Source organism: Osmerus eperlanus, chromosome 22 (assembly GCF_963692335.1).
Source record: "Osmerus eperlanus chromosome 22, fOsmEpe2.1, whole genome shotgun sequence".
Lineage (NCBI taxonomy): Eukaryota > Metazoa > Chordata > Actinopteri > Osmeriformes > Osmeridae > Osmerus > Osmerus eperlanus.
This window is the reverse complement of record NC_085039.1, coordinates 2,824,490-2,841,609: the sequence shown is the minus strand read 5'-3', so window position 1 is coordinate 2,841,609 and position 17,120 is coordinate 2,824,490.

The following is a 17,120-nucleotide window of genomic DNA, read 5'->3' as shown; positions in this document are numbered from 1 at the left end:
GTGTAACTAAACACCAAAACCTCTATTGACGGAGTTCAACCCCTTATGTTAATACGCACAGCTTAACTCATCAATCCTGGGGTCAAATGTACGAAGGCGCGTACACATGAAAATGGGCGCAGTAACGTGTGCGGGTTTCTACACACTGGCTGTTTATCAATCCACGTACGGTTCCAATCCAAAGAACACAAGTCACCAAGAACGGCCAAAAAAAAAACCGGAAATGGTGTTTAACAATCCAAAGAACGCTAAGAACGTACTTGCGTTCTTGAGAAGAACGTTCTTGCCAAGTGTCTTGCGAGAACGGTCTTGCGAGAACGGTCTTGCAAGACCGCGAGGACGGAGAACGATTTGAGATGCGTGTGTTCTTGCAATGACTTCTGGGAAATCAGATGCGTTCTCGCTTACCAAGTCACCATTTAATTCTAATTCCACTTAGTGCTGCTAGTTTATGTACCCTTAGTATAGATAGTCCACATATTTAAATTTTAGGTCCCTATGTTTATTGTATGCACCTTCCTGCCAAAGCAAATTCCTTGTCTGTGCAAACTTTAATGGCGAATAAATCCCATTCTGATTCTGACCATCTGATGCATCCTTGATAAAAGGGGCGGATCAAAAACATTTACATTTATACATTTAGCAGTGGCTTTTATCCGAAGTGACTTCCAAGAGAGAGCTTTACAAAAGTGCATAGGTCAATGATCCTAAACAACAAAATGTCCCCAAAAACATTACGGGTAGCCAAAACATGAAGCAAACATTGTGAAAAGCAAATAAGTGCCAATGGCAAGAATCATAAGAGCATGTAGTTAAACATATTACAAATTAAACAACATGAACCCCAAAAGTGCAAGAGTGTATCTGTAGGAAAGCAAGCAACAATAATATAATTTACAGCGAGTACAAGTACCGTATTTCTTCGAATAAACGCCGCAGAGTTTATTAAATAACGTTCATTTTTGGTGCAGCGTTTATTCGAGGACGGCGTTTAATTAGTAAGGGTGATTTCGTGAATTGTAGCTGCAGTGCAGCCATAGACAACTTCGTTGCTGGCATTGTGACAAATGAATCATGCTGCTAAAACGCAGGTTTCATTTACTACCGCTGACCTCCTTGTCTATTCTTTGTTTGTCTATGAGTGCGGCATTTCTCATGGCCCTTTTTCATTGGCTATCAATTAGGTCTGCGTTGGTAGTACAACTCAAATACAGGTGTTCTACACTGGGTGTGTCTATTACACGAACACTTTACGAAGTACACTGCAATACAGTGCACTTACATCTGTAGTGCACTTCGTCGCTGATTAGTGCTGTCTCAAATTGAACACTTACGTTAACCACTTGGCAGAAGTGACGGACTCAAATCTGCTCGCGAGTCATTTCGTCCGCCATTATTTTAGAAATGAAATGAAAAGCTGCCGAAACGGCTCCTCCTCTTCCGCTACGTAGCCAAGATGGCGCCCGTTTAGGGCGAGTAGTGTCCATCGCAAGCCCCCACCCCTCGCCCCTCGGCTTGAAGCAACGGCCCCGGTGGATGTAGGTGGTATTGCATTTCTTGTTAGACTTCCGGCTCTTCCGGTCGTTTTTATTCTATTAACTCCAGTCAACATTTACAAAACTATCTCCCCCAATAATTTTTGTTCGATTCTCGAACCTGGCTCATACTACTAGCTTTTTCATAGAATAATTTTTCCTGATTTTTGCTAAGTTTGAAACCAATCCGAAATGGGTAAACTAGCACCCCATGTATTTGCTTACGTCAATAAAAGTTGCCTGCAAATGTGTTCGCGGATACTAACAGGGCACGAGCACAAAAGTTCACATTGGCCGATAGCCGATTTACCTGGAGCTGAAAGAAATGGCTTGAGTTGCCTGCCCTGTTGTAGCAAGTTTAGCAAATGGTTGTCAAAACATACATGAAATGTTGTTAATATAGTTTATTCCCGTTATTTTAAAACAGATTTGATTTTTCGTAAAAACGTTCATGACATGATGGCAAATATTATATTATGTTAAGCGTGAGCATAGATTGTTGACATGTCTATCTGGAGCAAAGACGAAGATTAATACTTTAACTGATAACCACAATAGGAAATGATATATATTTATATAATATTAGTCTTGCCTTCAGAAGCTTTTGTTTAAACACACTCATTATTCTTTTTTTGATCGTGTCATCAAGCCAGACTGCTTTTGTGGGACAATGAAGGTCCTCAGTGACTCTGTTTCACCCCCACTTATATCTGATGGAAACGTCTGTTAATATGCCCCTTTCAAAGGCACATGTTCAATAAAGTAGACTATATTTTAGACACACTTCTCAATTTATTACATTATTACCAAGTCTTGTTAGATCACGTTATATCCATTAATAGGCGTTTGGTTTTGTAGGTTGAACATATAAAACACAGGCCACATTTCTACACTGATGTTAAATTGAAGGCAGTGTGAATTTTGTGGCATTTCTTTTTAATATAAAGTTGACAGTAAGCTATGCCAAGTCTGCATTATGGAAGATTTCTGTTACAAAAATAACTATTAAGCTTTCTTTGCCTGGCGATAACAACGACGGAGCTAAGTGTTCATGTTAACAGTTTATTTAATCCGATACAATGCGTTGGAAATCATACTCATATCACAAAGAAAAAAAACTACATATGTGATGAGTTCCATCTAGAATAGCCCTATATTTAGCCCTATAGCCTATTTCTAAAAACCAAGTGAAAGGAATACTATACAGTGACAGCATACATTTCCGTAAAGTTTGCATCATGTCTCTGATTCTTATCGGACTTGTACCCCATTCTGCCACTGCAATGCCTAGCTCACACGCTCGCAACCATATAAATCTATGCTCGCGACTAGTTGTCGCAAAGTATGACGTGTACAGCTAGTTGCAAGCGTGCACGAGGTCTCGGAGCTAGGGAAAAAAAGAGCCACTGTTTAAAGCTAGACCGGAAGAGTCGGAAGTGGAAAGATCGCGCGGTCCAGTTTCGTGCTCTCGCTTGCCTCACTGTGCCACTGAGCACTTTTCATAGAAATGAATGGGGACGCCATCTTGGAAGACAAAAGTTGCATCCTCTAGTAATATTAACTCTATGGTCCATCGTTGTACACTGCATTTTTTGACCGTTTGCAGTGCGCCATCCGGGTACTTTCAGTGCCCTGAATTCTGCGGGTTCTGTCAGTGTAAGCGCCCTAAGCACTGAAAGTAAGTGCTCGAAGTGCACAAGTGCTCGGTAGTAGACACAGCCATTGTGTAAAAATCTGAAGCAGCATGCCTAAGTTCATACACGTTAGCTTTCAAACAGAAAGTTATGAACATGTGTAATAAATACTGGGGTTGAATTTAACCAATTAAATAACTGTTTTCAGATTTTTTTGGTGCGGCGTTTATTCGAGGACGGTGTTTATTACACAACGTTCATTTTTGGTGCAGCGTTTATTCGAGGGCGGCGTTTATTTGAAGAAATACGGTAGTTAAATCAGTTACAACTAACCAACAAGTGCAACAAGTCCCTCAATAAGTGTCATTGTGTTCCTGGAGGAAATAAACTATCATCGATACAACAAATCTTAAGTACCGTTGTACTCCTGGAACAAGTGCATCTTTAGCCTTTTCTTGAAGGTGGGGAGACAGTCAGTGTCTCTGATGGAGGTGGGGAGATGATTCCACCATTGGGAGGCCAGACAGGAGAAGAGCTTGGGTTGGGAGCGGAGGACCATTAGACGGTTGTCAGAAGAAGACCGAAGGTGGCGGGTGGGGAGGCAGGCCTCGATTTTGGCTGAGATCCCCGGATCAGTCGGGGGGAACGATGGCTGACACTTTGCCTCCCCAGGAGACCTGGGGCCTGTACTACGAATCAAGATCAACATGCTCTGGATCACTTTCAGTTACCCGGCTACGCAAAGCGTAACAATCGCAATCACGATAAGTGGTATCACGACGGCGGTTATCAACTCTCTAACTCAACCCAGATCTTTCCAATCTAGAGACGTGCGCGTTCACATAAAGGGGCGGTGTTTGCACCGTATGTCCAATCGCAAACATGGACAAAACAAGAGCCGCATATTTCACGCAGGAGGAGCCGACAATAATCTTCCAAACTTTGTCTACTCCTCCTGCGTGAAATATTGTAATACAAACATATCAGGAATACAGACATATAATACAGACAAAAATCAACAAAGTCGCTGCTGCCAAGCTGGCAGAAAATAGCAGACGCTGTAAATGCGTAAGCTACATGACTTATTGATATCTTGTGCCCCAGGCACAAGATGTGACCATAATCACACGTGTGCATTCCATAACGTTTAACTTTTGTTGCTGTATTATTTTAGTTGCAACACTGGCAGTGGCAAACGATCGTGGGAGCAAATAAAAAATAAATATAAACCATAATTCAAAACGGTAAGTAGCAGTAGGCAATACTTGCACATATTTTAAGGCCAACAAGTACAAAGCTGAATTGCCTGAGTCAGTCCCTTTTGTAGGATATAAAGGGCCTATAGAACAATGAAATTGCTTGCAGCCAACAGGAAGAAAAATAAGGCAAAGAAAACGGGGGGGGCCCTCCTCCACAGGACTTCACTCCTGCTGAGGAGCTGGCCCTCTCCAGCTATCAGGGTCGCCCCATGATGGAAGGAGTGGAAGGGGGCATTTCTTCAGACCCTGATGGTGGCAGCAGCTCGGAAACCCAAGCATATGTATGTTTCAAGTAATCTATGTGACCATGTTCATTCAACAATTATTTATGAATATTGTAGGAGTGAAATGTATTACTGTTCTCTGCAGTGACCGGAAATACAGTGGTGTTGCTGCCATCGCCCACTGTTACATTTACATTTAGTCATTTAGCAGACGCTTTTATCCAAAGCGACTTCCAAGAGAGAGCTTTACAAAGTGCATAGGTCACTGATCATAACAACAAGATAGCCACAAAAACATCGCGAGTAGCCAAAACATGAAGCACACATTGTGAACAACCAAAGTAAGTGCCAAAGGGAAGAACCATAAGAGCATGCAGTTAAACAAGTTACAATTAAACAACATGAACCGCTATAAGTGCAAGTGTACCTGTGGAAAAAGCAAGCAACAATAATAAAAACAATATATCACAGCGAGTACAAAAATTTAAATCAGTTACCACTAACCACAAGAGCAACAAGTCTCTAAGCAAGAGTCATTGTGATCCTTGAGGAAACTAACATCGGGTCAAGCGAACCATTCCTAAGTACCGTTGTACTCCCGGAACAAGTGCATCTTTAGCCTTTTCTTGAAGGTGGGGAGACAGTCAGTGTCTCTGATGGAGGTGGGGAGTTGATTCCACCACTGGGGGGCCAGTTAGGAGAAGAGCTTGTGTTGGGACCGGGCGGTCTTGAGCGGTGGGACCACCAGGCGGTTGTCTGAAGAAGACCGTAGGTGACGGGTGGGGGTGTAAGGCTGCAGGAGAGACTTGATGTAGACGGGTGCAGTCCCGTTCACTGCTCGGAAGGTCAATACCAGGGTCTTGAATCTGATACGGGCCATGATAGGTAGCCAGCGGAGAGAGATGAGGAGCGGGGTAACATGGGAGCGACTTGCAACACAGATGGTGAGAGTGTGTGAACGTGTGGCAGTGATTGAAGTGACTGTAATGAATGAGACACAAGTCCTTACAGTGCTCATTTCAAATATGACTCAATTGATTAAATTGCTATGGTGTTAAACTCAGCAGGAAGAGGAACGTCTTCCTCCCCCTGAGCCTAGGGCCTCCACTTCAAGGCCAAGACACAAATTATAAGCAATGAACCTTGAAACACAGTAGTCAAATTGACACCTTCAATTTTCTCCAAGTGTGCCTTGCAAAGGGACAATGTTCTTTATTTGTTTCAGGTTGGAGCAGACAATGTGAGGGCCCTGTATAAAAGAACCCTGGTGCTCGATATAGAGTATAAGAGGCTTGATATAGAGTATAAGAGGCTTTTAATTAAAAAAACAAGGCTGGCTTTCCTGTGTCCTAGGGAAGGGAGAACACATACGGATGTATTTGTTAAACATTTTTCGACGTTTTGGTCTTTTTATACCTTTTTGTGGCTTTTTTGTTGTGCATTTTGAGTCTTTTGTGGGGGTTTTCACCATTTCTTTATTTCAATGTCCTATTTATTCTTTTTGAAAATGCTATAAAAGTGAATGAAACATCCAAATTCAATGAAAGTAGTGAAATGATCATTTATTTAACTTGTGAAGAGCATTGTATGGTACCATACACATTGTTCTTTTTGGTTTGAAATGTTTTGGTTGAAAGAAACACACATTTCTGATATGGAAATGATTAGAAAAAGGCGCAAAGCAACCCAAGGACAACAGAATGGGTTAAGGGGAGACACCCCAGTGAATAGGGATAACATATCAACATGAAACCTCCCCAGTTGATAACTAATATTAGGTCAAATATTGTTTCATTACTAGTTTCCTGTAAATGTATGTTTAAATGAGCAAATGATGCAAGTTGAAGTTGTAAAATATGACATAATGTGCATACATTTCCAGAACGGAAATCAGAATCAGAACAGAGTCCAAAGTTTTTACAAAGGGCACTTTGGATATCTCTTTTTCATCACTCCATTAATCAGAATATGGTGGCAACAGCCATTGAAGAAAATCCTTTGCAAATTGCGCGGCAGACCGTGTTCTTGCTCAGATTCTCCGCATCACCCACACTATAAAAGTAGGTAGCGAAATAACGAAACGGTATATATAGTCTGTGGGACTGTGAGCGCACGGCTTCGATGTGTCGCATCGGCAACATGCGGCTCAAGAAGCTTGCAAAGATACGTAATTCCCTCTGCTGAGAATCTATATCTTTTATAAAGATACTCATGAGGGAATGCGAAAGGGTTTTGTCGGTCTCTAAATGTTCTGGCTCTTCTGAGCGCACCTCTCACTATCGCGCACCAAGCTCCACAGGATCTTCTATGAACGGTGACGGCCACCGTGACGGCATTATCCTCAAGAATGAGTTAGCGGGCGGGGCTTTTATACCGGTTGATCTCTGATCTCCAACTTAACCTGCTCCCGACCAGGTTAGCCGTTCAGCATGTGTTACCATGGCGATCTACCCCGGTAACAAGTGATCCACCGTCGTAGTACAGAAAACCCTGGGTTGAACCTGAAGTTACCTCGCTAACGCCAAATCTTGATTCGTAGTACAGGCCCCTGGTAGGATCTTCCCGACAGGTAGGATGAGATACACTGAAGTGCAGTGCTAGAGATTGAAGGATTCAAAGTCTTTGTGTCTCTTCCAATATGTAATGATGGTATCCAATGACACAAATCTGTGTTCTAGAAAGAGTGGTCTGGAGTCGCAGAGGTCCGATAATATCAGTTTTAATGCAGCAGTTGGAAATCAACAAGTACAGAGCTCTGGGGTTGTCTAAGTTTCCCTACCCGCAACAGAGTTTGGGCTGGTTCACGAAGTCCAACTGGCTATCTGTCCCTCCCCAGCATATATTTATACAGTGCAATTGAAACACACAAGTATTAAAAAAGGGTTGAGCTTGTTCTCTCGTGCATCAGGGAGTTGTTCTTGCCTACGCGTCCCACCTGCTCGGGTGCCGTCTCCACCCGGTTTCAAGGTTGTTTCTGAAAATGAAGAGATAGAGACACAAAGAACAGCCTGCTTCCCACACTCAGTGTGAGACCCAATCTTTAAGCCTGAGCACACTTCTAAGTTTCATAAGACTTTAGTAAGCACAACATATTCTTTAATCCCTCTTTTGATCTCTGAAAACACCAGAGATCAATCAACATAGCCCGGACCAACCACCGCCTCCTCGTCCTGGTCAGCCAGCCCCAGCAACGGCATTTGGAACCCCTTCGTCGGGTTCTCCTCAGCCGAGACAATGATCCTGTTACACAGGGACCTGATACATGGGATACAGCAACAATCATGTTGATATAGCACACTCTTAAGTAAAATAGCGGAAACCTTCTTAGTCCAGTACAATTCTAGTGTGGTCAAGCAGTATCACTCTTGGCCTAGTCGTAACCCTCTTTTCTGGACTCTCACATTCGTAGCAATAGCAAAAGGTTCACTGGCCCTTCTCCACCAACTCCTGCAACGTACGACTGGATTCTGGAGCAGCACAACACATGCTCCAGTGGTACCACGTACTTCCTTTCCCCAGCACCCTTAGGGTGTGCGAGGTTCTCTCGATGACCTTGAATGGTCCTGTCCATAAATGTACAACAGGCTTCCCCGAACATCTGATGATGTATTGGGGCAGGTGGGACAGGGTCTTCAAGGGGAAGGGGGGGGGGCAGACCACTCCTAGGTCTGATGGGGCATAGGGGCAGATGGGGCAGGGTCTCCAGGGGAATGGGGCCTTAGAACAGGGGTTAGGTAGTCAGACCCGCCGGTCTGACTCGTCCTGAAGCAGAAAAGAGTTACAGTCCCAGCATCACCTTATCTCCCATGATCAAGCAGTAACTGAGTCAAATGAGATGCGAACAGTCGAACACCAATGATTAAACACAGATATTGAAATCAAGAACCCATTTCAGGATTTAAAGTGGATATTTTTAAAGTTCAAATAAATCCCTCCTTTCACACCCTTATAGGGTGTGACAACAAACCCAAATTCAAAAAATATCCCATTACACAATGTTGACATACAATAATGATGAGACTATGCAGCGTTATAGCCAAGTGGTGTGGACACACTGGACACAGTGGGAAAACCCTAATGATGTTATAGGGGAAAACCCACCGTCACTCCAGAGTGGACATTCGACATCCATGTATCCACGGCAGACCTGGACATTCTCACAGGCCCCCTTCACCACATACATACAACTTTAGCCAAGCTTTTAGAATTGTAATAAAATAAAATAAATTCGAAACAAATAGAAAAACCAGAAATTAGACAGGATATTTTAAAGTTCTCATAAGATCCCTCCTTTCATTGATAACTTTAATCAATACCCAATCTCCTTGTTTGATTCCTCCACTCTTTGGTTTACTGCTTCACCTGGAACTGAATTTAGCAGAAGACATCTATTTTCTAGTTAGCATTTTTTTATAAAATTGGTTAACCATTTGATTCGCCTCTTCATCATGCTATGTGAAAGGTTTAAGTTGTGGTATTACATATGATCTCCAATAAATCAATTCAAATGGTGTTATGCACCTGGTATAGGACTGGGAAAGACTTCAATTCACATAGTAAACATACTGTATCTATAATTACCAGGCAGTATTTTCCCTTCAGTTTTCTTATTGTTGAGCAAACACATGTAACAGCATCTAATAACGAGCCCCCATATTCAACTCCTATTAGTCATGCCTAGAAATGACAATCTGTTTCTTTGTTCCCTTCTTTAGAAAATCAACTGTTAGTCTAATTTCTTTCACTCCAAAAAACCTTTTCTGTCTTTTAAAACAGTTAAGTTTAAGACCAATATTGTTTTAGATTCTCTATTTTACCAAATCACACCTCTTTTTATCAAAGATATGATAAAAGCAATTTTCATTATGCCAAACCAGAATCTGTATGCTTCTTAAATGAAATATAGACCAAATAATGTTCTTAATGCAGCTATTAACCAAACATTTTCCCCAAATATATTTTCTATAAAGGTCAGATAGGTAGAACTTCATAACTCGTTTTGCTGCAGTTCAAAACGAGCCAATTAGCTCAAACCATCATAACCACAATTTATCAGACTTGATGAGTGTTCCCAAATTATTTCAGAACTGAATGTTATAATAATCCTCTTCATGCACTAATACCATTTATTAATACAACATTATCACAGCCTAACTGTTTATCCCAAACAGTATGCCAGGCTCTGATAAAACTCTCAAATAAAACTTAAAACCAAATTACAATTAAACTCCAAATAAAAGTACATTTAGTTATGTTCTCTTTCTCATTTTTAACCAAATTATATCTAATACCTTTATCAAAACTCTTAAAAACCCTAGATTTGACTATTTTGACTTAAAATGTTATCCCATATACCATCAAAGTATATTCATAGTTTCCTCTTCAAAACATCAGTGTTTAAACCAATCATCTCTTCACATCCACAAAACGTTCTTGTTTTATTTCATAACCTTCCATGATCCTCTCTAAACCAATCCTTTATGTAACTTTCCAATTGCTTCCTCATAATTTTTCACATACATTTCCTCAAACCATTCTTTGACCAACACAGCTGGTTTGCTCTAGTATAACTCTTCCAATTGTATTAGAACCAATTTATAAACCAGGGGTATATCCTCTGGGATAACCTTTGTAAGATCTCAACGTAACGGACTCTTTTAGCCCCCACCTTTCTCCATCTCTCCTCGGGATTTCTTTAACTTCTTGGTCAAAGGAAAAAACACACCACACTCCTCTCTATTTTTATTCAACTCAATCTGACTCAACACAAATAGACAGTGTTCAGGGACTCTAACCCTTGGAGAGGACTCTAACCTCCCCTTGGACAAAGACAACGAGTTTAGGGACTCTAACCCCTGGAGAGGACTCTAACCTCCCCTTGGACAAAGACAACGAGTTTAGGGACTCTAACCCCAAGCACTACTCAGTGACAGTTTGAAACAATACATCTCCATACCAATTGTCCCACAGTTCTTTGATGTGGCATCTCTCCCCAAACCATTAGATAATAAAGCCACAGGAGTTGACCAGTCAAATGGTCAACTGTCCTTTGTGTGAACATCTTCAAACAAGTATTTAATTAACACCACCCATGAAACAGGAAGGGTCAGAGCAGCTTGATCAATTTATCTATTTTAAACTACTCCCTTTAGGCCACGGGAACTCAAGAATCCCCCAATCTCCGTGCCTCTGGCTTCTTAGTTAGGCATCATAAAACAACATCATAAATACCTTAAGACCAACTGCTACATCCATTCTACAGAGCATGCATCCTACATTCACTGTCCATAAGAAAGAAACTTATAGATCACTGCTTATAAAACACATACATTGTAATGATATTCCTGTAAGTCCTAAAATTCCACAACAATTCCCCCATTTTTTTTTTTAAAACAACATAAATCCAAACAGTCCATGAAGAAAAATAAGACTCAAACATGAACATAAGCATACAACAAACTCAATACAAAACATCCACACTGAACATGTGCAGATAAGAAAATAAATGTAACCCCTTTAATCAAAATATCCTCCTAAAGAACATTAGATATGGACATTGTTCACATTGACCTCTTCTTCCTGAAATGGCGGAACCCAATCTGAATCCTCTGAAGGACTATAGTTCATCATCTGAACCGCAAAAGATTTAGCCATTGTCCCTTCTACCATCTTCCTTACACAGGGAAATAAACAACAACCCAAAAATAACAGTATCAACAAAATGACACCTACCCCACACAATACAGACAAAAGTACTGCCTTCCATTTACCAAACATTTCCCAAGATCCGTCAATCCATGACCAGACCCCTTTCGTATCATCAAAACCAGAATTTTCTGACAATTCCTTAGCCAAAGTACGCATGTTTGATAATGCTCTAGTGACAGACCCATCACTTGCTGTATTATTGGGAATATATGTGCAACAAACATCCTTAAAAAGTACACAAACACCCCCTCTTTCAGCAAACAACATGTCTAGAGCAATTCTGTTTTGCCATGCCATCTCTGAAGTCTTAGCCAATTGCTCTGATAACCCAGAAATCGCATCAACCGTGTAATTAATTAAATTTTGCTGATTATAGTATATATAATTAATCCAATCCACATTTTTGTTAGCCGTACAATGTAAACAAAAGAATGACTCAAATCCCGCAGCTACCTGATTTCTAGCTTTAAAGTCAGTAGGCCCACCTCTTGGTACTCCAATGTCATCTATGTAAATTCCACTATCAAAAGATCCAACAGGAGCAGCTCGTCTCTGTCTGCCTGAACCAATCGTCACATTACCTAAAGGCTTAATCAATGTTTTACTAACCAACATAACCTTAGCACAGACTCCCACCCATCCTTCTGGTAAACGTGATCTAATTCTGTCCCCACAATACCAAAATACATCTGCTATATCACGTCCTGGATCTAACAATGCACCAGAAGGTGGTGGAAAATGAGGTTTCCCTCACACACATTGGCCCCAACACGTTGACAAAGATGTAGTGTACCATTAACATCTCTAAACTGCATTGTCGCACAGCCTGAATTTACTACCCAAGTATGTCCACAAATTCCAGCTCTTACTTTTCCTTCACCAAAATTCCCTACAAACACCGTTATATCATTAGTATCACTTTATCAAAACATTCAAACTTCTGTCCTGGAACTGTAACAAAATCAATCAGAACTTCTTCCGTCCCCTCGTTCTCAAATGGTCCAGTAAGCATAGGACGCACAGCTGCACACCCTAAACTGGAAGCAGTTTGATACCAGACACTAGAACTCTTGTAATGATAACAGTTAGTGGGACAGACTGGACAATTCCTGAACAAAGACAAATACCCACTATCAACCCATCTTGATTTTATAAGCCCATACCTGTTTTGGGTATAATAAATCGTAATTAAAATCATAACAGCTAGTTGAATTAAATGGTGCTGGCATAATCAATGGAACATCCTTAAGTGGCTGACAATACACACATGGTGGGTGTTCTTCGCCTAAAATGTGTTTTACTGAATATGTAGCTAACTTATACCAAAAATTAAACTTTATTTCTGACCCCGTGTCACCCGTAACGTCCCTCTTATCTCTTTTCAACATCTGTATTGTTACTGGTGAAACAATTGAAGTAGTTACATCTGTCGTCATAGTATTATTAGAATTATTCATACTTTTTTTCAAAAATACAAAAGTGGAAACACAAAAAGAATAGTCATTCCCAAGACAAAACCCATTGTTCACTTTGTACCACAAAGTCCAGGTTGTCGAAACGAATGCCATGGTCGTGCATCCATATTTGCCATCTTCATTTGGCTGTAGATAATCTTCTTTCAGGCAGGATAGCCTAATTGAACCAATTGCAAACGACGATCAAATTGCTCACGGCAATTTTCAACGACACTGCACTTTGCGTACAGCTCGGAAATGTCCTTGGTTCTACGCAGAACGCGTCCTCTCCTCCCGTCGCCAGACCAGGTGCTCGTTTGCACAGACCTGCATGGACACACGATGCTCTCCCCTCGATTATCACCGCTGAATTTGTAGTCAAGAGAATTTGGAATGACCCCTTTCACCCCGGATCCGTCCAGGATTTTCCATTTCAAATCCATCACCATATCTCCTTCACCTGCCTGTGAATCTCACACAAAAGTAGACTACAAAAGGTTGCACAGCGATAAAAAATTACATTCTCACAGAGGTCAGTTAAAGGTAACTGACTTCTTGTCGTCTGACTTAGTCTTCAAGGTTCTGTTCTCTCAACTGAAGTGATTAACACAATGTTGACTCCTATCAACACCAAAATAACTTCCATAAACAAGTGTGACCCATTATCATTACATATCCTCAAAGAAAAAATCCCATCGAAGAATAATCTAAATTAACAAAAGCTTTACCACTGAGCCCAAATCTCCCTGAGAAGTCTAAAACTTCTTCCCATCTAACAACCATCAACAATCATTAAAACAGTATCACTTCTCCAAAATGTAACTCTACAAAATCCATCTATCAATACTCAAATGGTTTCTCTAACCTTAACTGTGAATCTTATCGTGTTTAAATTCCTTTTCTCATATTACTTGTCCCACATATGAAGCACTGACAAAATGACTATGCATCCATTACAAATCCTCTTGTATGCTAAAATAATGGAAACATGATGCATACATGATATCATACAAACTTTAGGGGCATGATCTTTCCATGTGTTAACTGAGAAAAATCTCAAGATAAATGTTTTATGCAGACCATACAACCTCCATTTTTATTCTCATATCCTTCCTTTTTCCAAAACACATTTTCTTCTGGATTAGTCCAAGTTTGAATCTCCATTCCACCATTCCTTTCTCCATCTGTCCGCTGTATTCTGTAATTCTTGTAAAATATACTCAAACAAAAACAAAATTCTCACTCTGGGTTAAATACAGTCCAATATTTCCAACTCAGCAGTATCATGTCAAACCCTCACAGTCCGACCACAAAGCCAAACTACTGAAGCTAAAGTCATAAAACCATAAAACCCCCATAGTCACTTTCTGTTTGGATCAGTCAGTCATCAGTCATAAATTCCTAAACGTCATCTCTTCCTCTCTAAGAAGCCTGCGCTTCCCTTAAAGAATCTGTAACAAATATTGTATCAAAGTCACACAACAATTTTCCTCAAAAGAGTCCTGTAAGCCCAAAGTTAGGCTTATCCGGACATGGCAACACCATCTCATCACTTCCTGTAAACATATCAACATCAAAAACATATTCAAGTTAGTTCATCATTGCATGCAGACAATCTAGAAACTGCTCCAGCTAGTGTCAGCACTAGCATTTTCCCTGTGGAATAATCATCGTTAGAGTGAGCCCCACATTTGCATAGAGCAAATTGTGTCCCAGATGAAACTTAGAAACTTCCCATGTTTCCATCTTTCCCAAAATCATATATAACACCAATGATGCATTTAACTATCAGTAAATATTTTAACTCTTTTCCCTTTTATGAATTAACAAGCTTACACTAAAGCAACCAACTTTTGAACCAATTTGTATAGAATAAAACTATTTTAGAAAACAACCAAATTGCCCCATCTTTTAGTCTCTTATTATCTTTTCTTTAAAAAAAACCTTTAGGAACAGTTCAAATGAATACCTTTATATTTCAGATTCCCTTTTTATTTTTTCAGTATTTAAATTCACCAAATCAAATCTCTCTTTTTCCAAGACATGAGGAAAACTAGCATCACTACCCCAAACCAGATCTGTATTATTCCAAAATGAAACATAGACCATAAAATGTTCTTAATGTAGTCATTAGCCAAACTTATACCCCATCTATATTTATATATAGGTTAGATAGGTAGAACTTCATAACTTGCTTTGGCTGCAGTCCAGAACAAGCTACTTAGCTCCAACCATCACAACCACAATTTATCAGACGTAATGAGTCTTCCCAAATTATTTCAAAACAAAAGTTATAATAACCCTCTTTATGAACCAATACCATAATAAAAACAAACTCATAACAGTTTGTCCCAAACATTGTACCAGGCCCTGATAAAACACCCAAATAAAAGTATATTGTAGTTATCTTATCTTTTCCATTCTATACCAAATTCCATCTATTACCGTATCAGAAATCTATTAAAAACCCAAGAGTGTTTAGCCCATATACCTCTTCAAAGAATATTCATTGTTCCTTTCTCGACACATCAAAGTGTATAAAACAACCTTTCTAATCACGTCTTCTAAACCCTTTACATATATTTCCTTAAACAACAGTAACATCTGTGAACTCCCACAAAACACCCAGCTATGAAAATAAAAACCTTCGATTGATTCCATGTCAATGGATATCACTATGTGTTGAAATCAAATGTAGATATTACTGTAACCCCGTTCTCATAACACAAATCCGAAACATTTCCAGATAAATTCTATACGTAAACAAAAATATTCCTTTAAACAACATAAACTGACATTTCCGTTTGAAAGCATAAAAACTTTCTATAAAAGTTTCTGTAAACTCGGGATTGTAATTCTTCAAATGAATATCGCTTTTGTTGCCAAAACTGGCCTTTACCAATTATCTGACCCAAAAACTGAATTTTAACAGCGCATTATTCAATATCGAATCAAGCTCATGATATAGAAAATCGGTCTGTACATAATTTCCAAAATCAAGAGTATGGCAACTCACAATATTTTCTTAAGTTTGACAAAGAAACAAAAACACACATCTGTTTTCCAACCAATACATTTCTCTTTTCAACGTCAAATTCTCTTTAAAATTTGTGTGGTTTTTTTGCCTTTTTTTTTTTGCACTCATGACGGGTGTGGGCCACTGCACGCAGAATGAACTTCAACTTCCGCTAGGCTCAAGCGCATGCGCCTCTTTTCAAGTGGATAATTCAGACAAAGAATTAACATTAGCATTTTCAACAGACTGTCTCCGTCTTCAAAAACAAATGCCTTCTGGTGGTAATCAGACCAATGTAAAGTCTAACATCAAATATATAACGGTTAACACAAAGTTGTAAAACAATATAACAAGTTAATCGTCTCTCCTCTACCAACAATGTCATAACCGATAAACATCCATAAGAATCTGAAGAGAATATAACAAGTTCTCTCCAAGTGTTTCATCTGTGTATGTGTGTAAAGTTACGTCACCAGTTCGGATCTCATTCAACTTCCGGTCACGAACCACTCTAGTTTGCGAAGGCTCGCCCCCAATTTCCAGAAAATGTCCAACAGTGATGACACATCTCCGGACATTCACGTCCATAATGACCCAAATTCCCACAATTAAAGCACGCATTTTGGATTGACCATTCCTAGCAAATCGTGTTGGCCTACATTTTTTTCAACAGCATTTCAACGCTCTGCATTGGCTTTGATCAACCGTAACTCAGTGCTGTCCCGAAGAAGCAACCAAGCCTATAACATTCTTTATTCCAAACACAACAGGGACTCAAACCCTTTTGTACCGGAGAGGACTTTAACCTCTCCTTCTTTTGAAACGCAAAATAATAAGTATAGGCAATAGTGCAAGTCAAAGCACAAGCCGCAATCTTTGCAGGAATCCAAAGCAAATCTATAAACAAATTCCAGGATCCTGCTTTCTTGACTTATCCTAGATAAAACCGTCTGTCAGAAGACACCTGAGTCGTAAAAGAATGGCAAATGTCTGACCTCACGTTCGTAGTCTCGCTTTCCCAACAAAACCTCATGCGCCTGCGCATCCTGCCGCAAAACCCCAGGCTGCGGATGAATACCCACGGCGAAGTTTGTTTGCGGAACAGCCAGAAAATCTGAATCGTGAATCTGTGTGGAAATAGATGAAAAATTCCCCACACTATTCTGTTCTAATATTTCTTTATCTCTAACTCTACCTGCCTCCATCCAATCAGAAAAAGCCCTCCAATCAGGCTAAAATCTATTATTTTCTCTACTTTTTTTAAAATCGTGTATCAATTTCTCGCCTACA